The sequence below is a fragment of the Lepus europaeus genome, chromosome 14 (genome assembly GCF_033115175.1).
Source record: "Lepus europaeus isolate LE1 chromosome 14, mLepTim1.pri, whole genome shotgun sequence".
Lineage (NCBI taxonomy): Eukaryota > Metazoa > Chordata > Mammalia > Lagomorpha > Leporidae > Lepus > Lepus europaeus.
Window position 1 is genome coordinate 73,310,269 of NC_084840.1, and position 17,001 is coordinate 73,327,269.

The 17,001-nt window shown below is 40.5% G+C and overlaps 1 pseudogene; it reads right to left on the bottom strand.

Moving 5' to 3' along the window:
• Positions 1–16,539: 16,539 nt before the first annotated feature.
• LOC133773876 (large ribosomal subunit protein eL38-like) lies at positions 16,540–16,799 on the bottom strand (annotated as a pseudogene).
• Positions 16,800–17,001: the final 202 nt, after the last annotated feature.

The following is a 17,001-nucleotide window of genomic DNA, read 5'->3' on the forward strand; positions in this document are numbered from 1 at the left end:
GCATCCTCTCAGTTTCACGTACAACTGCGTTGGTTGCCTTTGCTGTCAATTTGAATGGAACCAATCCCAAGAGACCATCTTTGGACAGACTGCTGCTCAGTAGGAATGGACAAGGGACACTTGGCGTGTAAGCAAATTTGTGGTGGCCAGACATGAGACAATATGGGCAGAGCTACATAATTGTTTTATAATCAATCCTTAGAACTACAAATTGCATAACTTTCATGAGATAACCCAGAATCCAAGGGATACCTTTTGGTGATGTTACCCTTAATCATTTCCCACTTATTTATTAATTATGTAACCTTTTGATGAAGCAACTGATCATATCTCCTATTTTTTTTTTCCGGGCCGCCATTATATGTTTATTTCACACCATCAATTGTAGCGACATTCTACTCACTCCAACCTGCTGGCCAATGTACATCTCCTGTATCTATCCAAAGCAACTTGAAAAGGTGGAACAATTCCACAGTCAATTCATTTGTTTGATCGCTGTTTGAATTACACCTAAGAACAAAGCTGCTTTCACAGGGGATGTATTGTCTGTTGTTTTTTTCCTAATCACAATCTCACCGCTTTTCAGCTCCACACCACGGGCTCCCTCCTGAAAATGGAAAAACGGGAGACACCTGAGCAGTGTGCGTTTCGTCTGGCTTCCCGCCCCTCCCCTCTCCCTCATCTCTCTTCCTTAAGAGCATTGGGTTCTCATCTAGCCCTCTCTGATTCTCGTTTTTCAAGATTGGCACCAATAGAGAAAGAGCTGCTGAACACCAGGCTCGATTCTTATCCTCCATGGGTTTCCTCTAAAAGGAAGCGGGGAGGGCCAAGCGAAACAGAGGGGACAGGAGGAGCTGGGCACAGAGAAGCCATCGTAAGGCAAATTTCACACAGGATCCCCATAGCAATGAGACTAGGCTTGGAAGAAAGTAGGCTACACAGCGATGTGTGGGAGGACAGCAGCCTGCTTGCTCCTGAAGTTATCAGTTTGTCCGCTTGGCAGTCCATTTTCCAGCTGTCTATACTGGGGAATGACTCAGGTATCCCCTGCCTTGAAGTCAGACTCCTGCCCGCTCAGCTGTTAAGACCAAGCCTGGCCACCCCACCGATGGCTCCAAGAGCCCCAAATGACATGGAAAACCAGCCGCCCTTCAGGCACCCTTCATACCTGGGCCCATTCCCCTCCTGACTGTCCTTACAGCCTGCTCCGCTTTCTTCCCCTGCCTCTCCTTCACCAAGGAGCCCTGGCATCGTGCACCCCATCAGCCAGTCTGTTCAACCTTGTGTAGGAACAGTGGGGCTCAGGGGCTCAAGGGGAGAAGGAATGAAGGTTATGAGGTGGATCAAGGACTGAAGTCTGCTTCTGGTTCTAAAAATAGAGTATGTGTAAAGCATATGGAAACTATACTATTACAACTTTCGTTTCCAGCTAGAAAATAAGACCACAATATTTGTGAGGTTATAGAAAGATCAGTGTTTTTAAAAAAAAAATGTTTAAACATTTACTTATTTAATAATTTGAAAAGCAGAGTTACAGAGAGAGAGAGAGACAGAGAGAGAGATGTAGAGATGTCTTCTATCCACTGGTTCAGTCCCCAAATGGCCACAATGGAGCCAGAAGCTTCTTCCAGGTCTCCCACATAGATGCAGGAGCCCAAGGACTTGGACCATCCTCCACTGCTTTCTCAGGCCATTAGCAGGAAGCTGGATCAGAAGTGAAGTAGCCGGGATTCAAACCAGCATCCATATGGGATCCTGGCATTGTAGGCAATGGCTTTCCCTGCTACACCACAGCATCAGCCCCACCAGTGTTTTTTGATAGATATTTCTATGCTTCCTTTCTTCATTACATCAAGAAGTGTGGAAAAGCTTTACCTAGCTATATCTACACCTAACAATTCTTCTATGGCCATGGACATGGCTTCTATAGGGCATACACTATTAGAGGTTTTCCCAATCTGAGTCTCAAAGTGTTTGAAATATCATCAAGCATCTCTGGTTTTCTCAGATAGTGTATGAATTTCTTTGGCCCATTTTATATATTTTAAATCAATTTGATAGTTCTTCCAAAAGTCGTAAGATGGGTCAAATCAGGGCATGCTTCTCAACTATGTAGAAACTTTAGGGCTGTTCCAGGGGATGGAGAGCCCAACGTTTGCCCATAGGAGCTGAAGCAGGAATTTACATTTTAGGATCTGTTCAAGACAGAGAACCAGGAAACTTTTAGTTTCTTTCATTCCAGGATGTATTACAATTTTCATAAAATAGTCATAAGTTGAAGAAGTCAAATTCAAGCTAGAAACAAGTGGGATGTGAGTGTGTGAGTGTGTGTGTGTGTGGGGGGGAGGTAAAGTATTTTTGAGGGCCTATGCAAAAGAGAGCTCATTTGCATGAAAGATTCAGGACTCTTACTCCTTTTGAAATAATGCAAGGCCTTTCCTCAGAAGAGCTCATTGTGACTTCTGCCTGAGAGTGATCAGAGCACTGAATCACCCATCTTTCCCATCCAAAGTATCAACCTCAAGGAAGCAAAATAAAATGTTTAAAAGCAGAATTCTTTTATGAGAGTAGAAATGATAGTAGAAAGTGAGCGAGTCAAATGGGTTTCTTTGAGTAGGAGAAACTATAGAACAAATTGATTTTTTCTGGAATCCACCAGCAAGCCAATGTTATAAAGCAATATTCTGAGTATAAACACACACGTAACACTTTCTAACTGCTCGTCTGTCCACTGTCACCGTTTCATCAGTATTTCCCGTACACACAAAGTTTAACACATGGACATCAATGGTCCACAGAGAACAACGGAACATTTAAAAAAATACAGTTGCTTAAGGTTTAATTGGGATACAAGGTATACAACTGACACTAATGCTTTTACAAACAGCTCATTACAAAACAAGATGCAAGGGATTATTCTTCTGTCTGATCTGGGGGTGAATGAAGTATCACATATTTAACAAAATATTGTTGGTATCAGTTGTAAGAAAAAAATTCAGAACTAGTTACTAGAGAAAAAGTTGTGCATGTTGGCAGCCAAGTTAGTTTCCTTTTTCTTCTTAGCTCTGAAGAAGTTAAGATTCAAAACTGAACAAAGAGTATTTTAAAATGGAATAAGAATTCTAGGGAAAGTTCTGTGAATGTTTTATGAATGCATACAGGACCTAGTTTAATGAGTGTATATTATCACCTAGGACATTATTCATCAATTATTCCCTCAAAAACTGTGTGCTTGGACGGATAGAAAGACAGTACAGCAACCAGTTGCTGTTTTCAGATGATTCTTTACTTTTGCATGAAAGAAATATCAGTGCTTTTGCTGTTACTGTGCCTGTTAGCTTGCACCCAAAGCAATAAAACCAAAGAGATCAAACTTCCTAGAGACCCCACCACCACCCACAGCCAGCTTAGCCCTTCTGTCTGCTCCGCAAAATCATTGTAAGGGGAGCAGAGTGGAAAAAAAGTGAAAACTACAAAAATGTGGGTTGGTGTTATTCTTTGCATACCAATTAACTCTGCTCTACAGCGAGATAAAAGGTATAACCGGCTCTACTATAGCATTAAAAAGTAATACATTTGCAACAAACACGGAAGATTCTCACACACGGTCTCGCCTTGGTTTGTCAGCAGGTCCAGGGAGAAATATCTAACACAGCATGTTGCTTTCTTCGGATCGGTTTGCCTCTATCTGCAAGTCCATAGGCTTTTAGGTTCTGTGACTTCTACTCTTCTTTATTTTATCGCTCATACAGAGCCAAAAGCCAAAAAAAGTAACTGGACCCCTGGTAGAATCTGTGCCAAGAGCCCAAACATCACTTTCACCGGGTCAAAAATATATTTTCCTATTTAATTAATCACACAGAGAAACAATAGCTTGTCGTCACAGTTCCATCCCAGCTCTCTGCTGTGTGTGAGGGAATAGCAAACTTTCCCATGTGGATGTCGCCTGGGTAGAGACAGTAAATCATACCCTTAGAGCCCTCACGGCCAGACAGGACCCAGTGACTGCATGAGAGTTTATGATTTCAGACTTTGAGCGGGATTTGCACAATAGCCCTTGACAGACTTATCACCAGGAACTGCTGGCCACACGAGCCAGCGTGCCACTGGAATGGGAATCTGTGTGTTTTTCTTTCTCCAGGGGGGTATTTCGAGTTATTAGGCAATACAGCCTATTTCCTTCCCTTCCACCCAAGAGGTATTGTGAGCAAACAATGAAAATCCAGCTCTCTATTCATGTTTGCACTTTGCCATTGTGTGTCTTTCTGTGGATCTGTCTGCCTGGCACCACTAGAGTGCGAGAGCTCATGTGTCTCTGGATGCGGTGCAGCTCTGGTTACCTGGTCACATACCCGGTCACCTGGGCAGAGGCAGCATCCGTTTGCAAGGCTATCGAAGGACGCTGCGCCTTAAGTGTTTTAGCAATCCTTCGTTAGGCTGCTAAGCCAATCTCTTTCTTGCACATACTTAATTCTTCACTCAGAAAAATATTTTGACTCTGTCCTAACACTCAGGTTCAGTATCCAGCTACGTGCTCTCCGCTTTCTTAAAGCACAGCCTGTGCAACTCGTGTGTGACGCCCTTCAATGCACAAAGCCCACTGAGGGAGGAATATATGTATTTATTGTAACTTTTAGACACACAGAAAGGAGTTCAATAAATGGATTGAATGCTTACTCAAAATTTAAGAATCCATTAGGAAGTTCACTTTTACTATGTCAGTGCGATACATTTCAGAGTGTAATCAAACCCTTTCCAAATCCCATTTAAAGTAAACCATTTATTTTTTTTACTTTTCCCACAAGTGCCTTAATGTAGAATTTGGATACCTTTCAGAAGAGACCTGTGAGGTAATGCATTTGAGAGACATAACAATATTTATAAAGTTTAGGAAAATCTTTTGCTAAATGAATGGGAGAAACAATCTCCAGCCTTGGCAGAATGGTAATAATATTGATACTGAATTTGGTTGTTTCCTATGATTTTTATAGCAGATGTGGGAAATGAAGTCTCATTATTATTCTTCAGCAGTTTTTAAGGCAACACTAGAATTTTGAGGGTTCAGGAGAAATTACAGTGCTAACAAGTACTCATATGCTGTCATTTTTTCAATATTGCCATTTTCCTTTGGTAATACAGCAAAATAATTTCAATGAAATAGACAAATGAGCAAATGCCTCACATTTGTCCTTGTTTTACAGATTTTTCACAGCCATGTAATAAAAGAAAAAGAACTTAATTAGACATTTGCATTTGCATTCTCTGTTTCACAGTTTGAGGCTGGAGTGCAGGTTTCCTTGTATCGCAAACAGGCATCAATCTCAAATAGAGAGAAGGCAGTTTTGGTCCCTCTGACTCACTCAGTTCCTGGGCTACTGTCGCTCAAGGTGGAAAGTGCAATATGAACACCTGTCCATGAGGACTAGACTTGAGATAACCAGCTCGTTTCACACAGACCATTGTCCAGCCATCAGATGGTAATTACTTTTAGTCCCCAGCAGCCTTGCCTGGATTCTTGCCAGTGGGTTGTGGGTGGAAGGGTCTGGATCACATTTCCATTCATCTGAGCCATCCAGTCTCCTTCTTGCTTGTTTTCAATTACATTGACATGGTGGCTTTGGCACATAGTAAGTAAATAGCAACGTATTCAGAAAGGAAGGCCTGAAAGCCAATATCTGAAATATACTCTTGAGGTTTCCGTGAGGACAATGAAACTGGCACAGAATTTCTGGCATTCTGACCCAAAGTCATCAAATACAATTAATTAAGTTAATTGTAACGGATTTGCAGAATATGTCATGAAAGCCAAATGCAACAGATGAAAGTCTAGAAAGCAGTGGGAATGTTACTGGATTTCCCACAAAGTAAATACTTAGTAAATTAGCTAAAACATTAATTAGATTTTTAAAATGGGATTGGAAGTGTTATTAACACTTGTCTCACACCTACCTAGAAAGAAAAACACCACCCCAGGACAATCTTGAAATTCTAGAGCATTCCAGAATGAACTTAAGATGATTTCACCAACTCCATATCGTTCCTTGACCCTGTCCCTCCTCAACACACAAACACTCGCTCCTCTGGGCCCACTCTGAGATTCCCCATACCAAAACGAGCACTGATAACTTTGCGTCCTTTGTTGAACCATAGGAAATATCAAAATAAAGTCCTTTCTTAACAACATTAAACTAACCATGCTTGTCGAATCAGCTCTTTCCTCATCCCTAACTTTCTTTCCCCTGCCTTATAAACTCAGTCATCTTGAACTCACCATCCTTCCCTGATTAACCTCCATACAGCCCTTATCTCTTTCTACCTCTTCTTTCAGCCCACAGTAAATTAAAAATACTAAATTTTAAGATAGCAAATATGTAATAGCGTTATTTTGTCTTTGCTTTCGCTTTGTTTTATCTCACCAAAAAAGCATTTTCTCGGGCATGTGAAGAATTGTTTCCTGTCTTTGTGAAGTCTTTTGAGAAAGTTAATTAAATATTTCAGCAAACACTTATTAAAAGCTGATGTGCAGGTTCTCTGCTAGGCACCAACCACAGAAAGATATTTGCAGCATCATTTGTGCTCACAAGGAGCTTAAAGCCCAAGAAACAAAGGGTGGTTCTCTTTGATATTTACAAAAAGGAAGTAAATAAATAAAATATTCCTAAATATCGTGGATGCTATGACAGAATTCTAAACAGGATGGAGTAAGGGCATGAAGAAGGGAGCAGTTAATTCTCGTAGGGTATTAGAAACAGCGTGCAAAGGGGTAATGCCTGAGATGGATCTCAAGGGCTAGGTAAGGCCCACCACGTGGGATTAGAAGCACGGATGAAGGCCTAGAGGTATGAAACTTGCATATATTTGCGTGTGCAAGAGGCCATGGCTGCAATAAACCTAGGGAGCTTGTGAATGGCCTGATCTTTTCCTCCTCCTCAGAAAACCAGACTTCTTCCAGTAGTCAATAGAGAGCAATTAAAAAATTATTAAGATTGATTTATGTATTTGAAAGTCAGAATTACAGAGAGGGGCACACACACACACACACACATGGGGCAAGAAATCTTCCTTCTGCTGGTTCACTCCCCAGTTGACCACAACAGCCAGGGCTGGCCAGGCTGAAGCCTGGAGCCAAGAGCTTCTTCCTTGTCTCCCACATGGGTAGTAGGGGCCCAAGTACTTGGGCCATCCTCTGCTGCCTGTCCTAAGTCATTAGCAGGGGACTGAATCAGACCTGGAGCTGCCCTGACACAAACCAGTGCCTGTATGGGTTACTAGCATTGCAAGTGGTGGCTTAATCCTCTACACTGCAGTGCTGGCCCCCATTAAAGAACTTTAAGTTGGAGGATCCCGCGGGTACTACTGAAAGACATGCGAGAGACTGCCACAATGGACCAGGTAACAAGAAATGAGCTCCTGAAATAAATCTATCACAATGGGGCTGGAAGGAGCTGGGCAGGAGGGCCAGTAAGGTAGAATTTTGAACTTGGTCGCTGATAAGACACCATATGTATAGAAATAAATTAGGTGGTTTCTTTGTACTGCTTAGTCATCTAAAACTGAGGCACAAATGCCACTGGTAGTGAGAACCATTGTTGTTTTGTGGGAAGAAGAGAGGATGAGGGAAAGTTTAGATGAGATCCTGGATCTTCTATTTTCTAGCCTAGCTATTTAGACTCTTTGAAACCCAGTTTTTTAATCTGCAAAATGGGGCCATAATGGACTATATTTTTTAACTTATCTGGCATGTGATAGCACTCATTGAGTGTTCCTCAGTCTAAATATCTTTGAAAAGAGAGGTCCAAGGATCCCACCTCATAACTGTCAGCCATCCGGCTGAGCCATCAAGCTGTAGGAAACAATAGAAGTTAGCAACCAGCAATGGAAGATGAGGTGGCTATCTAGAGCTCATGCAGCAAGTCTATAAGGCAAAGCACCACAGTCTCCTCTATGCTCTCTGGTTATAACCACAAACCCAAGGAAAGTCCTCACATGGGCACAGGATGAAAACAACACCTGGGAACCACATAGGGTTTTTCAGTCTCACCTGCATAAAAGACACCCAGCGGTGTCATCTTCAAACAAGAGCACTATGTTCCATCAAGAGGCTTATGTAGAGCATTAAAAATGTAATTTAACCAACCTCAACTGCTTCTGATGACACTTTAGCTTTAAACATATACAGCCTGCTTTAATCTACAATGATCATTGTGTGTTAACTGGGTATCAACACAAAAGAATGACTTAGAGAGAAATTTTGCTTCCAAACTTGGACTTCCATGTTTACACACACACAGCTTGCAGGATATATATCAACTAAAAAAATGTACATTGATCAATCCACAAGGGTAAAAATATAAACGTCATCACACGTCTGTAAGCAGTTACTGGGAATCAGTTTAATGGTCATTCTTCATAAGACTATAGCTTATTCTCCAAATTAATCAATCAACAAATATTTGTAGAATTTACTATAGACAAAATGTTGTCTCACCAAGTATTTAAGGGTACCCAGGATGTAATTATACCCTCAAAGGAAGCTTTAATCTAAGATGTAAGACAACCACCCATGAAAGTCACAATTATTTGATTCAAAGGTAAGCACTCATAATTCAAAAATTTGAAAGCCAAAATGTTCCAAAACCTAAAACCTTTTGAGCAGCAACCTGAGGCCAAAAACAGAAAATCCCACACCATGAAACTTTGTGTTATGCATAAAATTATTTAAATATTTTATAAAGTTATCTTCCATCTATATAAGGTATGTATGAAACAAAAATAAATTTTGTATTTAGACTGTGGTCCTACCCCCATATTTCACTATGTAAATGTAAATATTCAAAACTCTGGGAGAAACTAAACAAATCTGAAACACTTTTGGTCTCAACCGTTTCAGAGAAGGGACACTGAACCTGTAAAACCGAGTGAGATGTTGCTAACAATGGACAATATGAATGGTTTACTCCTTTAGAGTGGGAAGTATTGGAGGAGATACTCTAGAAGTGACTCAAAAGAATATTTTTTTCAAAAAAAAAAGAATCACAAGGAAAATAAGGATTGGAAATACATTCTGGGAACAAAGAACAGCCTGTGCAAAGGAATGAAGTTGAGAGACAGTGGATGACTGACTTCACAGCAAAGTTTTGCAACAAATGCAAAAAAAATTAATGCAGTATTTTACATTCTTTTTTCTATTAAATCTTTAAAAACCTGGTATGTATTTCACCTGTTTAGCACAGCTCAGTTTGGACTAGACGGTTTTCAAGCAATCCATAATCACAAGTGGTTAATGGCTACCATATTGGACAACAGAGATCTGGTTTATGCATTATTACATACAACATATATGGGATACCACATCTTACCTCTACAATCACATTGAAAGTTTCTTGAAAATTGAGTCTTCAGCTTTTACATTTCCTGGCACTCAGATGAATGCTGAGCATATAATGACACCTATTTATCAACTGATTATTAGCTGGAAGTCATATGTAGAATATCAGCAGGCTCTCAGTTAAACTTGTGTATATGTATAACTCCCTCATGGCTATTATTTCAAAGCCAATGAAGAATATTTCACATCTGTCAAACTGATATTAATGACAATAGAACAGTTTAAAAATACATCAATCCAAATTTGACCCCAGTAAGTTTATTTAATTTAAGAAAACCATTACAAAACAACAATGAAAGAAACTGAAGAGGACACACAGTTGAAAGGCATCTCATGTTCATGGACTAAAAGAAGTAATGGCATGTGGGTGAGCATTTGGCACATTCACCACCTGGGACACACACATCCCACATTGGAGTGCCTGGTTCAAGTGCTGGCTACTTCACTTTCAATTCAGCTTCCTGCTAATGTCCATCTTGGGGATCATGGGTGACAGAGACCTAAGTGGATGGCAGGGACCTAAGTGGATGGCAGGGACCTAAGTATCTGTGGGGGACCTGGATTGAGTTTCAGGCACCTGGCTTCAGTCTGGCCCAGTCCAGCTATTGCAGACATTTGGGGCTTGAACCAGTGAATGGAAGATCTCTCTCTCTCTTTCCTCAGCCTCCCTCTGCTATTCAAGTAAAGTGAAAGTAAATTTTGAAAACTTGTAAGCACTATTATTAAAATATCCATAATACTCTATTAGATATACAGATTCTATGTAATTCTTATCAAAACATCAGTGAATTATTCAAAGAAATAGAAAAAATTGTCATAAATTTATATGGAACCACACCACAAAGACCTTGAATAAAGAAGTCCTGAATGAGAAGAACAAAGCTGGAGGTGTTGTAATACCTGACTTCAAAACATACTACAAAGCTATAGTAACCAAAACAGTATGGTATTGGCATGGAGATAGGTACATAAACCAATCAGAACAGAATAGAGAACCCAGAAATGAATTCACATATTCATTGTCAATTGGTTTTAACAAAGCCAGCAAGCATATCCATTGGATAAAGGAAAGTGTCTTTGGTAAATTATGTTGGGCAAATTGAGTATCCCTATGCAAAATAAAAAATTAGATACCAATCTCTCATCATATACAAACATCAGCTCAAAATGGATCAAATATTTAAATGTAACATCTGAAACTTTGAAACTACTAGAATAGATAGGGGAGGCACTTTAGAATATTGATCTGGTAAATATTTTTGACCTACAATTACAAAAGCACAGATCACAAAGCAAAAATTGACAAATGGGAACACATCTAACTGAAAAGCTCCTGTACAACAAAGGAAACAATCAACAGAATGAAGAAAGAACACACAGAATGGGAGAAGATATTTATAAAAATAGGGCTGGTGTTGTGGCACAACAGTCTAAGATGATGCTGGCATCCCCAGTCAGAGCACCAATTCAAGTCCCAGTTGTTCCACTTCCCATCCAGCTCCCTGCCAATGCACCTGGAAGGCAGAAGAAAATAGCTCAAATACCTGAACCCCTAACACGCATGTGGGAAACCCAGTTGAATTTCCTGGTTCCTGGCTTCCACCTGGCCTGACTCATCAGGACCATTTGGGGGAATAAATCCATGAATAGAAGATCTCTGTCTCTCTCTCTCTCTTAATGAACCAGCGGATAGAAGATTCTCTCTCTCTCTCTCTCTCTCTCTCTCTTTCTCTCTCTCTCTTTCTGTAACTCTTTTGAATACATAAATGAATCTTTTTAATAATAAGGGAAATGCAAATCAAAACCATAATGATAAATCTACCCCAGTTAGAATACCCATCATAGAAAAGACAAAAAAGGTGTGAACAAAGGGGACCTCTTATATGCTGTTGGTGGGAATGTAAATTAGAAGAGCCATAATTGTAAAGCACATGAAGATGTCTAAACAACAACTCAACAACAACAAAAAACTGCCCAGCAAGTCTACAATTACATGTATATCCAGATGAATTGCATTCACAACGTTGAAGAGATATCTGACAAGGTATAAAATCAAGCTAGGAACGCATAGATGGATAAAAAAAATAGGGAATTTCATCCAGCCATAAAAAGAATAGAATTTTGTCATTGTAGCAACCTGGGTGAAAGTAGAGGACATTATAGTAAGTGAAATAAGTCCTGTATTAAAAGACAGATCTCAAATGTCCTCACTTATATGTGAAAGAGAAGTAGACATAAAAGAGCAGTTATCAGAAGCTGGGAAAGCATTGGAGACAGAGTGGTAAGAAAGGACAGTTAATGGACACAGGAATGCAGTTAGGAAAAATAACTTTCTAATGCTCTATAGCACAGAAGGATAATTAGGGTTGGCACCAAAAAACTGAATATTTCAAAATAACTAATAGGATTTTTAATGCTCCCAACACGAGGAAATGGTGTATGTGTGAGATGATAGACATGCCAATCACCCTGATCTGCTCACTACATACTGTATGTATATGCTGAAATGCCATACTATGTCCCACAATTATTCATAATTATGACATGTCAACATAAAAATATATATTAAAAAGAAAATTTTGTAAAAGAAACTCTGATGATAAAGTACACACTGTTTATTTGAATTTGATGTATTTTTGCTGCTCTATTTTTAGTGCTGATGGTGGTGGTGTTGGTGTTACTGTTTTCAGCAGTAAATTTCAAAATATTATTTCAGAGCGAAACAAAAGTGGAAAGACCTACAAAGATAAACAGCTCATTCTCAATCATTTTAAGAGATTTTAACAAACATTTCTAGGAAATTGGCAGAATAAACAGACTAAAAATGAAAAAGAATATAAATGACTTAAACAATACAATTTGCAAACTTGACCCAATGGATCCAGAAAGGACAATTTCCCCTACAACCACAAGGTACATCTTCTTCTCCAACACATACAGAGCCTCTATAAAAATCAGTCATTTTCTGAACTGTAAAGCAAATCACAATAAATTTCAAAAGATTGAAATTTTGTAAAATCTATTTTCTGGAATCCTAACTTAATCACTCTAGAAATCCACCAAAAAAAATTCTTTAGGGGCCGGCACCGTGGCTCACTTGGCTAATCCTCCGCCTGCCGCGCCGGCATCCCATATGGGCGCCAGATTCTGTCTCAGCTGCTCCTGTTCCAGTCCAGCTCTCTGCTGTGGCCCAGGAGTGCAGTGGAGGATGGCTCAAGTGCTTGGGCCCTGCACCTGCATGGGAGACCAGGAGAAGCACCTGGCTCCGGGCTTCAGAATGGCTCAGCGCGCTGACCGTGGCGGCCATTTTGGGGGTGACCCAATGGAAGGAAGACCTTTCTCTCTGTCTCTCTCTCTCTCTCTCACTAACTCTGCCTGTCAAAAAAAAAAATCTTTCACTTTAGTTGGGGATGCACATTATTGGGAAATCAACAAATGTGTTTCCAAATAACTCACAGCTAAAAAAAAAAAAAAAAAAACAAATCATATCCTGGTACCAAAGCCAGGTAAGGACTCTACAAGCAAAGAAAATCACAGGCCACTATTCCTTGGATTACAGATGCAAAAAATTCTCAACGAAATACAAGCGAGCTAAACTCTACAGCAGTGGAGAAGGATCATGGGCTGGGATCAATTGGAGTTTGTTCCTGGGCTGCAAGGATGGTTCAACATGTGCGAATCAATAAATGTGATGCACCACATTAACAGAATGAAGGCTAAAATTAATATCAACTAACCTGAAAAAAAGCATTTGACAAAATTCCACATGCTGTCATGACAAAAAGGTCATCAACAAATTAAGTATAGAAGAAAGGTACTACAACATATGAAGTCTTATAGGACAAGCCAATAGCTAACATCACACGCAGTGGTAGAAAGCTGAAAGTTTTTCTTTGAGAGAAGCTGCAAGACAAGGGCGCTCACTCTCACCGCTTCTTTTCAACACAGTACTGGAAGTCCTAACCGGAGAAATTAGGTGAGGAAAAGAAAAAAAAATAAATAAAAATCAGAAAAGAAGTACAGTTGCACATGATTCTATATACAGGAAACTCTTAAGACTCCACACATACAAAAAAAGTGTTAAAATTACTAATCAAATTCAGCAGAGTCGTAGCATATAAAATCAGCATAAAAATCTGTTGCATATCTGTAGAGTAACAATGAACTCTCTGAGGTGGGCATTTGGGAAAGTAGTTTAAACTCCCCTTGGGATGCCTGCATCCCGTCCTGGAGTACCTGTGATGCCGGCATCCCATATGGGTCCCTGCTTGATCCCCAACTGTCCCCACTTCTGATCCAGCTCCCTGCTAATGGCCTGGGAAAGCAGCAGAGGATAGCCCAAGTGCTTGAGCCCCTGCCACCCATGTGGGAGACCCAGAAGAAAATCCTGACTCCTGGCTTCAGACCAGCCTAGCTCCAGCCATTGTGGCCATTCGGGGAGTGAACTAGCAGATGGAAGATGTCTCTCAATCTCTCCCTCTCTCTCTGTAACTCTCTTTCAAAAAAATAAATATATATTTTAATTACTCAAAATAGAGTAAAGATTTAACTGCCAGACCTGAAGCCATAAAAATTCCCAGAAGAAAATGTAAGAGGAAAAACTCCTGATATTAGCAATGATTTTTTTTTACTTGAAACCCAAAGTACTGACAACAGAAGCAATGACTAAAGTGATTCTATAGTAAACTAAAAAGGTTTTGCATAGCAAATGAAGCAATCAAAAAATAAAAAGACAATCTATAAAACTGGAGAAAATACTTGCAAACAATGAATTTGATAAGGGGTTAATATCCAAAATATAAAAGGAGCTTGTACTACTGAATAGCAAAGTGAAAATCAAAACAGATCTAATTAAAATATAGGCAAAGAACCTAAATGGACATTTTTTTCTAGAAAACATAGAAATAACCAACAGCCACATGAAAAGTACTTAGCACCACTAATCACTAGGGAAATCACTCACATTTGCTAGGATGACAATTTTTAAAGCACAAGCAATGATAAGTGTTGGTGAGGATGTAGAGAAAAGAAAACCCTTATAGAGAAAGGAGCTTCAAAAAGTTTATAGAAAATGTGTCTTAGGAAAACACTATGTATAGATTTCCAAAATTTCCACCAAAATAAACTTCATTTGTAACTCCATTTTCACAGTTTGGGAATATAAATTGCATAGCCATTATGGAAAACAGGATGAAGATCCCTCAACTAGTTAAAAATAACATTACCTTATGATACAGCCATCCACCATCTAGGTGTACACCCAAAGGAAATGAAGCCAGTAGCCTAAAGAGAGACTTTCAATCTCATGTCTCATGTTCAATGTAGCATTATTTGCTACAGCCAAGGCATGAACACACCTGAAAACCTACTGACAGATGACTATGTAAAAAATGTGATATATACATACAGTGGAATATTATTCACCCACAAAAGGGGGGAATTCTGTCATATGCAATGACACAGATAAACCTGGAGACTATTAAAGCACAAGATGACTATGCGAATAAAATGTGATATATGCATACAATGAAATATTATTCACCCACAAAAAGGGGAAATTCTTTCATTTGCAATGATACAAATGAACCTGGAGAACATTAGTTAGCACAAGAGGATGAATACCAAATACTGCATGATCTCACTTTATGTGGAATCCAAGAAAGTTGAACTCATAGTAGCAACAGGTAGAATGGTGGTATCCAAAGGCTGAAGAATGAGACTTGATGGAAATAGGAGAATATTGGCCAAAGGGCACAAACTTTCGGTTATGAAATGAATAAGCTCTAGGGACTATAGTTAATAACACTGTATTCATTGTACACCTGAAATCTGCAGAGGATATATCTTATGTGTTCTCAACACATATACAGGGGTCAGCACTGTGGCATAGTAGGCTAATCCATTAATCCTCCGCCTGTGGCGCTGGCATCCCATATGGGCACCGGTTCTAGTCCCGGCTGCTCCTCTTCCAATCCAGCTCTCTGCTATGGCCTGGGAAAGCAGTAGGAGATGCCCTGAGTCCTTGGACCCCTGGACCCACATGGGAGACCCAGAAGAAGCTCCTGGCTCCTGGCTTCAGCCTGGCCCAGCCCTGGTCATTGCGGCCATGTGGAGAGTGAACCAGTCGATAGAAGATCTCTCTCTCTCTCTCTCTCTCTCTCTCTCTCTTTCTCTCTCTGCCTCTGTCTCTCAAATAAATAATTTTTTTAAAATTTTGTTTTGTCTTCCCCTTCCTTTCTTTCCTAAAAGTCCACATAAATAGAAGGTATTCTGCTTGATATGAAAGAATCCTCCCCTTAGCATGCTACATTTGATTTGGGAGTCTACATTTGGGAAAAACAAACTCCAAGAAATTGATCCCCCACCCTGTCATTTCCAAGTGAGTGGCTCTCCAGTGGTGAGACCCCATGCCTACTTTCTGCTGTTCAATGGGTGTGATTTAGGGTTCTGTGAAACCACTGTCCCCTACAAATAGCCTACCCTTCTCTACCTATTCCTAAGCATTCATATTCCAGAGATGTCAAGGCAGAGTTTGGCCTGTTGCAAAATGCTATCACAGAGTAGGTATTACAAGACTAATACTACCACCACCACCACTCCTCATCAAAACGACACAGAAAAGAAAAAACGAGAGAAATGTGGGGTGTTTTTTTTTTAAGATTTATTTATTTTACTTGAAAGTCACAGTTACACAGAGAGAGAAGGAGAGGCAGAGAGAGAGAGAGAGAGGTCTTTTATCAGATGGTTCACTCCCCAGTTGGCTGCAACGGCCGGAGCTGCACTGATCCTAAGCCAGGAGCCAGGAGCTTCTTCTGGGTCTCCCACATGTGGATGCAGGGGCCCAAGGACTTGGGCCATCTTCTACTGCTATCCCAGGCCACAGCAGAGAGCTGGATTGGAAATGGAACATCCGGGAATCAAACCGGCGCCCATATGGGATGCCAGCAATGCAGGCGGCGGCTTTATCCCCTATGCCACAGCGCCGGCCCCAAGGGAAACTTGTAAAGATGATTGAGACCCCATGCACTGCTGACACTCCTCCAGCCTGTTGCTGCCCCCCACAAGAAAAGCAAAGAACCAGACTTGCTACTTCATGATTTTTTTTTATTTTATTTTATTTTATTTATTTATTTTTTTTTTTTAGCACTTCAACACTTTAATACAGTTCCAGCGGCTTCTCCGGTTCATTTCAGCTCCTTCACGGCCAGGCCTGGGGGCAGGGACTGCTTCAGCTTCTCGGCCTTCTCCTTGTCCGTGATGACCAGCGTGTAGAGGTACCGGCTGCAGCGCACCTTGAACTTCACGTTGTCCTTGTTCTTCTTGATCTTGACGGACTTGGCATCCTTCCGCCGGGCCGTGAGCAGGAAGTCCTTATCTCCTCGATTTTCCGGGGCATGGCGACCAGGCCGCGCACCGGCACCCACTTCGCCCGAACCCCGCCGGGAAGCGACTCCACTTCATGATTTTATAAGGGTTTCTTGGAGCTGCATATGAACAAACCCCCAACTCACAAGAGATGACTTTTCCCTTTTCCTGAGTAGATCACAAGGCCTTGCTCTGCTTACACATAACACTTCTAATTATTGCATTTCTGGTTTGCTCATTTGAGGCTT